At 40.2% G+C, this 9,955-nt stretch overlaps 1 protein-coding gene across 2 annotated transcripts in view; it reads left to right on the top strand.

Annotated features, from left to right (window-relative positions):
- The first annotated feature begins 771 nt into the window (after nt 1-771).
- trim3b (tripartite motif containing 3b) overlaps nt 772-9,955 on the top strand; it is a 103,471-nt gene continuing 94,287 nt past the window's right edge. The window contains exons 1-2 of one of the 2 annotated variants that reach the window (XM_029770359.1): nt 772-1,297; nt 4,733-4,798. The gene's annotated coding sequence lies outside the window, so the exon portion shown is untranslated. The remainder of the gene's footprint in view (nt 1,298-4,732; nt 4,799-9,955) is intronic. The other variant, XM_029770363.1, reaches the window with a different exon arrangement.

Raw genomic sequence — 9,955 nt, 5'->3', positions numbered from 1 at the left:
ATTCATTCCACTCTTTCCCTTCTCCCTCTGTCTCTCCTCTCAATGGAGCCACAGGACACCCTCTATACACCAGATGCAGAAAAGAGGGAGGCAGAGAGCTGTACAACTTTTACCAATGACCTCACTACATTTCTAAAAAAAATGTTATTCAGTCGTGATGAGCAGTATTGAGTCATTTGACAAGTGTTGTCTCTTGTTTATATTTATGTTCTGTTTCTAGGAAAGACTTATGGCAGACCGGAGGCACCTGACCTTTGTGAACTATGCCAGCTGTAGGACAATCACACTATTCAGACTCTCTCCTGAGCTCTGGAAACATCATCTCTCATCATGTGAGCCAGCTCCTTTGGAGAGAGAGAGAGACACAGAGAGAGAGAGGGAGAAAGACACAGAGAGAGAGAGACAGAGGGGGCGGAGAGAGAAAGAGACAGAGTGAAAGAGAGAGAGAGAGAGAGGAGAGAGAGAAATAGACACAGAGAGTGAGACAGTGGGGGGAGAGAGAGAGAGAGAAGGAGAGAGAGATACACAGAAGAAGAAGGAAAGAGAGAGAGACAGTGGGGGAGAGAGAGAAAGAGACACAGAGAGAGAGACAGTGGGGGGGAGAGAGAGAGAGAGAAGGAGAGAGAGATACACAGAAGAAGAAGGAAAAAGAGAGACAGAGTGGGAGAGAGAGAGAGAAAGAGAGATGGGAGAGAGACAGAGGGGGAGAGAGGGAGACACAGAGGGGGAGAGGAGACACATAGAGAGGGGGAGAGAATGACCTTCAATCCTCACTAACTCACACAGTCACCAAGGCTGCTCCACTGAACCTTGTGTGTGTGTGTGTGTGTGTGTGTGTGTGTGTGTGTGTGTGTGTGTGTGTGTGTGTGTGTGTGTGTGTGTGTGTGTGTGTGTGTGTGTGTGTGTGTGTGTGTGTGTGTGTGTGTGTGTGCCAGTGAGAAAATTGTGGACAGCTATCTCTCCAGAAATAGGGAGGGAGGAAGGGAGAGAGGGCAAGATTAAGAGGGAGGGAAAAAAGGAAAGTGAGAACTTGGAGAGAGTAATACGGGTGGTACTGTGAACTGAGGAAGTCTTCAACTAGAGGGAGAGAGACACAGAGAGAGACAGAGAGACACAGAGAGACACAGAGAGACACAGAGAGACACAGAGAGAGAGACACAGAGAGAGAGACACAGAGACACAGAGAGAGAGACACAGAGAGAGAGAGACAGAGAGAAACTGAGAGAGACAGAGAGAAAGAGAGAGATGGAATGCAGAATTAACACAAACTAAAGGAGGCCAGGACGTTAAATGACAGGTGAGACAAAAAAATGATCTACTTTTATCTTGTTTGTTGTTGTTGTTGTTCCTGTTATTGTGAACTGAACTACTATGCTTGATGTCAGGCACTCGCAAAGGTAAAATGGTGATCATTGTTTTACTATGAATATGCATACAACTTCAGACATAATGGTCAGATGCCTTAAGAAAACAGTCAGCCATAATACAGTCGTGACCTTAACCCAACACCTATATATAGGGAATAGGGTGCCATAGGTCTCTAGTCTAAAGTAGTGCACTATATAGGGAATAGGGTGCCATAGGTCTCTAGTCTAAAGTAGTGCACTATATAGGGAATAGGGTGCCATAGGTCTCTAGCCTAAAGTAGTGCACTATATAGGGAATAGGGTGCCATTTGGGATGTAATCTTTTGAGTAATTCACCGTTCCATCTGAAGATTACAAGGATTACATTAGATGCCCTCCGGGCACCCTATTCCCTATATAGTGCACTACTTTAGACTAGGGCCCTATAGCACCCTATTCCCTATATATAGTGCACTACTTTAGACCAGGGCCCAGTGACACCCTATTCCCTATGTAGTGCACTACTTTAGATCAGAGACCTATGGCACCCTATTCCCTATGTAGTGCACTACTTTAGACCAGGGCCCTATGGGCATAAGGAATAGAGTGCTATTTGGGATATAACCAGTAGAAAAATCACCTGAATTGGTGATGCAGTATCACTGTTGCCCCAGTAGGTGTCTTAGTCTGGTAGTGTTATAACGGATGAATAGGGTCTTCGGCCTGTCCTAGCAACGTTAGCATTTACACAGCACTATATCACCTAGCTAGCAATAAACACATTGCACAAAAGGATGTCTCTCTCTCTCACACACACACACACACACACACACACACACACACACACACACACACACACACACACACACACACACACACACACACACACACACACACACACACACAAAAGGATGTCAGTCTTTAAAACTTTACAACAAACAGACTGAAACGTACAGACATGAATAAATACCTGTTCTTCCAATCTCCATGGAAACCATGGCTGGTCAGGTTGTCCTGCCATGTCTCCATTGGCAACATGAATGATTTTAGTACGTTAGTTTGTCAACAAATTATTTTGAAATGCATTTCTGAATGAAGTGGGTTTTAAACGGTAAAGCTTTCACACAAGCTAAAACATGATATTGAGGATGATGTGAAATTATAATTTACACAAACATACACAATTGATATTGATATAGTTTGTAGAAGAAATATGTGAATTCTGTAAGTAAGCATTTCCCTGTACTGTGAAAAAAAAAAAAAAAAAATATATATATATATATAGATATACATTTTTTGTTGTTGATTTTTATTTGATTTGGGATCCGACGTTATCCATGTGTAGATATTGTTCCAACCCCCAGGTGGAGATGTTGAGCTGTGGTTGTTTTGGGCCGTCACCGGCTCCGGGCGAACTCGCCCTTAGGTACAGACCTAGGATCCGTTTCCCCTCCCCCCAACCCTAACTTTAAACATTATTGGAGGGAAAGGGGGGGATACCTAGTCAGTTGTACAACTGAATGTATTCAACTGAAATGTGTCTTCCACATTTAACCCAACCCCTCTGAATCAGAGAGGGTCAACCATCCAGTCCAGTTTGATTAGTGAGAACCTGCCGGAGGTAGCTAGGGGCATGGGGACCAAAACTTGATCTGAGGCCATTGAAAATTACTTTATCACTATGTGTATTTAATCAAAATGTAAAGGCCTAATGAAGTCAAAAACTATATATATATATATATATTTCTAAAGTATATGGTTGGAATAATACTGTGAAATTGTGAAAATGATAATGCCCTTTCAGTGTAAGAGCTGTTTTGAAAAGACTGCCTGACATTTCAGCCTGTTTTGTTGGGATGGAGTTTTGGTCTGCCTTGTGACATCACCAGGCGGTAAATTAGTTAATAGACCAATAAGAAAGAGAGTTTCAAACCTCTCTACCAATAACAGCTCATTGTCCGTTTTCCCCTCCCCACTCCCAGACAATCCTAGAAAAATTCTTGCTTGAGAAACTATTTATTTTTTTGTACCATTTTAAATTTAAAAACAATTATAAAATACTTAATTGTTACCCAGAAATGATTTGATGGTGAGATAAAAACGGCTGCGTTGGACTTTAACCCTCTCTGTCCCTGGTTGTGGATTCACTTTGTTATGTTAACATCTTGTTCTGTTAACCCTCTCTGTCCCTGGTTGTGGATTCATCTTGTTATGTTAACATCTTGTTCTGTTAACCCTCTCTGTCCCTGGTTGTGGATTCATCTTGTTATGTTAACATCTTGTTCTGTTAACCCTCTCTGTCCCTGGTTGTGGATTCATCTTGTTATGTTAACATCTTGTTCTGTTAACCCTCTCTGTCCCTGGTTGAGGAGTCATCTTGTTATGTTAACATCTTGTTATGTTAACCCTCTCTGTCCCTAGTTGTGGATTCATCTTGTTATGTTAACATCTTGTTCTGTTAACCCTCTCTGTCCCTGGTTGTGGATTCATCTTGTTATGTTAACATCTTGTTCTGTTAACCCTCTCTGTCCCTGGTTGTGGATTCATCTTGTAATGTAAACATCTTGTTATGTTAACCCTCTCTGTCCCTAGTTGTGGATTCATCTTGTTATGTTAACATCTTGTTCTGTTAACATCTTGTTCTGTTAACCCTCTCTGTCCCTGGTTGTGGATTCATCTTGTTATGTTAACATCTTGTTCTGTTAACCCTCTCTGTCCCTGGTTGTGGATTCATCTTGTTATGTTAACATCTTGTTCTGTTAACCCTCTCTGTCCCTGGTTGTGGATTCATCTTGTTATGTTAACATCTTGTTCTGTTAACCCTCTCTGTCCCTGGTTGAGGAGTCATCTTGTTATGTTAACATCTTGTTATGTTAACCCTCTCTGTCCCTAGTTGTGGATTCATCTTGTTATGTTAACATCTTGTTCTGTTAACCCTCTCTGTCCCTGGTTGTGGATTCATCTTGTTATGTTAACATCTTGTTCTGTTAACCCTCTCTGTCCCTGGTTGTGGATTCATCTTGTAATGTAAACATCTTGTTATGTTAACCCTCTCTGTCCCTAGTTGTGGATTCATCTTGTTATGTTAACATCTTGTTCTGTTAACATCTTGTTCTGTTAACCCTCTCTGTCCCTGGTTGTGGATTCATCTTGTTATGTTAACATCTTGTTCTGTTAACCCTCTCTGTCCCTGGTTGTGGATTCATCTTGTTATGTTAACATCTTGTTCTGTTAACATCTTGTTCTGTTAACCCTCTCTGTCCCTAGTTGTGGATTCATCTTGTTATGTTAACATCTTGTTCTGTTAACCCTCTCTGTCCCTGGTTGTGGATTCATCTTGTTATGTTAACATCTTGTTCTGTTAACCCTCTCTGTCCCTGGTGCAGTTGTCTGGAGAAACTAGGATCCCTGACTTCATCACAGATCACCCACTCTGTCAGCAACATGGTTGGGTAAGTCGTGTGTGTGTGTGTGTGTGTGTGTGTGTGTGTGTGTGTGTGTGTGTGTGTGTGTGTGTGTGTGTGTGTGTGTGTGTGTGTGTGCCCACGTCATATACGTCTTGAATGGTGCATCCGGGATACCCCTAACAGCTACAGAAACCATGAGTCATTTATTTCCCAATCACAGCTAAGCTCAAACCCTCACCGGATAAAAAAAAATACAATCTGTATTCTGGGGAGGGAGAGAGTCTGCTATTACAACACAGTTAGAGAAACAACCAGTGGCTTTGTTTAGAGGTGGCAGGGAGAATTAAAGAGAGACGGAGAAAGGTAGAATGAAGAAGAGAAAGGAGAAGGAAGAATGAAGGCTTGAGGGAGAGATATTAGGGAAAGAGGAACCTGGTTGGTCAGGTTCAGTGGAGTTGAGTCAGAACGTATTGTAACGTCCCTCAGTTCAGGTGTTGTGTTATTAAAGAGTGTGTGTATCTGTGTGTGTGTGTATCTGTGTGTGTGTGTATCTGTGTGTGTGTGTGTGTGTTACTAAACCAGATGATTTGACTTTGCTTTGTGATGTTAAATGAACTCCTTCCTGGCTCTTTAGAGCAACCCGCTCTCACAGTCTCATGTCAGAATTAGACGTTCGTCCATGTTTCTCAAACGTCAGATTTTGAAGTTGTTTCAAACGTCAAATTTAGAAATTGTTTCAAACGTCAAATTTTGAAGTTGTTTCAAACGTCAAATTTTGAAGTTGTTTCAAACGTTAAATGTTGAAGTTGTTTCAAACGTCAAATTTTGAAGTTGTTTCAAACGTCAAATTTTGAAGTTGTTTCAAACGTTAAATGTTGAAGTTGTTTCAAACGTCAAATTTCGAAGTTGTTTCAAACGTCAAATTTTGAAGTTGTTTCAAAAGTCACATTTTTACTTTGTTTCAAACGTCAAATTTCAAAGTCTTTAAGGTTAAGGCATTAACTCAACATTTAAGGTAAGGGTTAAGGTTTGGGATAATATAAAAAACAAGTGTATTTGAACATGCAACCTTTGGAATCAGAGGCAGATACTTCCTCCTATTTGCCATCCCCCTTCCACACCACTCCAGCAAAACTGACACCTACTTGAAGGTAACAGCGCTCACTGTTGCCCCTAGTGACCGGTATCCACATGATCTCCCGACGTCCTCAGACATGGATGGATGTCGAATACTGACTTGTATCACGAGTGACCTGGCTATTAAGAAACACTGTAGTCTGGTTAATAACCCCAGCTTAGTGCGCACGCACGCACACACACACGCGCACGCACGCACATGCACACACACACACACACGCACGCACGCACGCACGCACGCACGTGCACACACAGACTATAATATTCTAACTCCATTACCACATCATATTCCTGAGGGTTATACTGCCTTCAATGAGCTTAAACCTGCTTTACAGACTACACTACACTTAAACCTGCTTTACAGACATACAGGTACACACAGATAGACACAGGTACATGCATATACACATAGTAGGTACACACAGATACACACCAGTACACAAAGGTACACAGGTACACACAGGTACACACAGATACACACAGATACACACCAGTACACAAAGGTACACAGGTACACACAGGTACACACAGATACACACAGATACACACCAGTACACAAAGGTACACAGGTACACACAGGTACACACAGATACACACAGATACACACCAGTACACAAAGGTACACAGGTACACACAGGTACACACAGATACACACAGATACACACCAGTACACACAGATACACACAGATACACACCGGTACACACAAAGGTACACAGGTACACACAGATACACAGGTACGCACAGATACACACATGTACACACAGGTCGGCACTGTCTTTTCTGTCAGCCTTGTGTTGTTATCTGCTATGAGGAAAATAGTCCTGCTGGCTAGGTAAATAGGAGAGAGGGAGAGAGAGAGAGAGAGAGATTTTATTTTATTTAGATCTCTTTTAGTCCCCATTTGAACTAATCTTCCAAGAGTCCTTAAACATTAAAATACAATTTATATACGAACACATTTTCACATATAACACACTATTACAAACATACATAATATACTAACATAATGTCCCAATTAATACACAATCTAAAAAATATTGATTCTTCATCTACTGTAATCCCACAACATTTCTATGTATTATATTTAAATCGTTTTAAAATAATGTTTAAATGTATATATTGAAAGGTTTCTGGTTTGCACAGTTAATTTATTCCATTTCTTTACTGCTCTAAATCGAAATGTTCTTTTGCCTATTTCTCTTTTCTGTCTGGATAACGCATAGATGGTGGACAATCTATTCCTAGTATTTACGGAATGTCTGTCTCTTACCAACTGATTACCGTTGTGAATAGAACTTGGCCGTTTTAAATTATGTATATTATGAAATAAAATAAGCTGTTTTTTCTCTCAATTATCTTGTCGATTGATGACCAACCAAGAACATTGCGCATGACTGCAACAGTAGAACCATATCTCCACCTTAAAACAATCCTTGCTGCTTTGTTCTGTGCAATCTGCAGCCTCCTAACTTCACTTGATGATGCATTTCCCCAGACCACAGAACAGTAGTTCACCTGACTCTCAATTAATGCTTGTGTTATTTGCTTAAGAATTTTTCCTGGTAAATATTTAGCTACCCTTCTGATTATGGATGCTGTTTTAAGATTTTTTTTTATACATAGATTGGTTATTTGAGACGACCATGATAAGCAGTTGTCTAGCTGCACTCCCAATAGTTTGGTTTCTGCCACATCTTCAATTTGTACTCCTCCCATACTTAATTGTATCCCATGCTGTTTTGGCCTTTTCCTAGTGGAACAGACCAACACAACTTTGCTTTTCTTGGTGTTTAAAACAAGTTTGTTCTGGCAAACCCACTCCCTAATACTCTTCAAATCTCCTTGTAAAGCTTGCTGTACCTGTTGAACCGATTGTCTTGCTGCATAAATTGTAGTATCATCTGCAAATATAGTAGCTTGAGTTTCAGCTAAGGCATAGGGAAGGTCGTTGGTATATATTAAATAAAGAAGTGGCCCAAGGCAGCTTCCCTGCGGTATTCCACAGTTTAACACATGAGGGGAAGAAAATGAGCCATTGATATAGGTGGACTGTTTCCTGTCAGTTAGATATGACTGTACATTTTACATTTTACATTTTAGTCATTTAGCAGACGCTCTTATCCAGAGCGACTTACAGTAGTGAATGCATACATTTCATACATATTTTTTCTTCCGTACTGTACCCAATTCAATGCTACCTCCTTAAAACCATAATGCATTCATTTTGTCAAAATTATTTCATGATCCACTAAATCAAATGCTGCACTGAAATCTAAAAATAGTACACCCACAAACTTGCCATTATCCATAGCGTTGAGCCACTGGTCAGTCATGTCAACCAATGCAGTGGTAGTGGAATGTTTTTTTTGCGATAAGCATGCTGATTGGCTGTAATCAGATCATTCTTTTCCATGTACTCCTATATGTGTCTACTCACAATACCCTCCAATATCTCACTGAGTGTAGGGAGTAGACTAATTGGTCGACTATTGGCAGGAGTAATGGGTTCTTTGCAGTCTTTCGGAATAGGACACAGTTTCGCATGCTTCCATACATTTGCAAACATCCCCTTTTCCAGTGACCAATTAAATATGTATCTCAGTGGAACTGCAATCTGGGGAGCAGCACAGCGAAGTAAAAAATTGTCCATGAGATCATAACCTGTAGATTGACCATCGGGTAATGATTTCAATAGGTTTAACACCTCCTCCACTGACACCGTTTGCAGACTAAAAGAGCAGATCTTGTTGCTCATAATATGATCATCAATCCATTGGACAATAGCTTGTTTGGAAGAATGTATGTTTACATTGTTGCTCAGTAAATACATTTTCTTTGTAAAAAGAATCTGCAAAATGATTGGCAATATCAACTGGTTTTGTTATTATTCTCCCGTCAACCTCCACACTATATGGGCATGATGAGATAGATGTACCAAGTAAGCCCTTAAATGTGTTCCATACCTTTTTACAATCATTTTTACAATCAATAAAAGCATTGTTGTAAAATAACTTTTTTTTTTCTCTTTCGATTCAATTTAACTTCATAATTAAGCAATGTTCTATAATTCTGTTCATCAATTTCTAGTTTTGACTTGGCTGCTAAGACTTTTAACATATTTCTTTGAGGAAAAAGACTCACCCAGTTCATCATCAATCCATGGAGATGGACGAGCACCAACTGTACTCTTTCTTATAGGGGCATGATGGTCCATAACCTCAGTTAGCAAATCAATAAAACATTCTGTAGCGTGATTTAAATCATTCTCTAGATAAATCAGCTCCCAGGGTACAGCAGCCAAATCATTTAGAAATAGCTCATAATTAAATGTTTTAAAATTTCTCTTGACCACAATCCTAGGGGGTTTCTTTGGATCCTTGGTGTTCATGGTTATGGTCACAATATTATGGTCTGTCCAGCCCACTGGCATTGATCTGGCTTTTAAGCATTGCGATGGTATATTACAGAAAATCAGATCAATGCATGTGTCTGAACGATGACTCAACTTAATTGATGATCTAGTAGTATCATTAACCATTTGTTTCAAACCACAGTTCTCCGCATATCTCATCAATTTTGTTCTATTCGAATTATTGTGATCCTTCCAATTTATATTAAAATCACCCAAGATAAATACATCTCTGTTGCTATCTGTGGCCTTGTCAAACCCAGTGCATAAGTCATCCAAATAGGACACCTTAGAGCTAGGAGGTCTGTACACTCATCCCACCAATATGGCTGCCTGGTGAGGCAGATGTACCTGAGCCCATAGTGCCTCTACTTGACATACATTAAGGTCATCCCTCCTCTTAAAAGGTATCTGATTCTGAATGTACAGTGCTACACCCCCACCATTCCTATTCCTGTTGCTTCTCAGTAGACTATATCCATGAATGTTAATTTGCCCATCATTTACAGATGCATCTAAATGCGTTTCGGTCAAAGCCAAAATATGAATATTATTTATGTTGACCAAGTTAATAAAAACCTCATGTATTTTGTTAGGAAGGCTACATACATTAACCTGAGCTATATGCAACCCTTTCCTTGTCAAGTGAAGATCA

This window comes from Salmo trutta, chromosome 12 (genome assembly GCF_901001165.1).
Source record: "Salmo trutta chromosome 12, fSalTru1.1, whole genome shotgun sequence".
Lineage (NCBI taxonomy): Eukaryota > Metazoa > Chordata > Actinopteri > Salmoniformes > Salmonidae > Salmo > Salmo trutta.
Note: the sequence above shows the minus strand (reverse complement) of the source record. Positions and strands in the feature narration are given on the sequence as shown.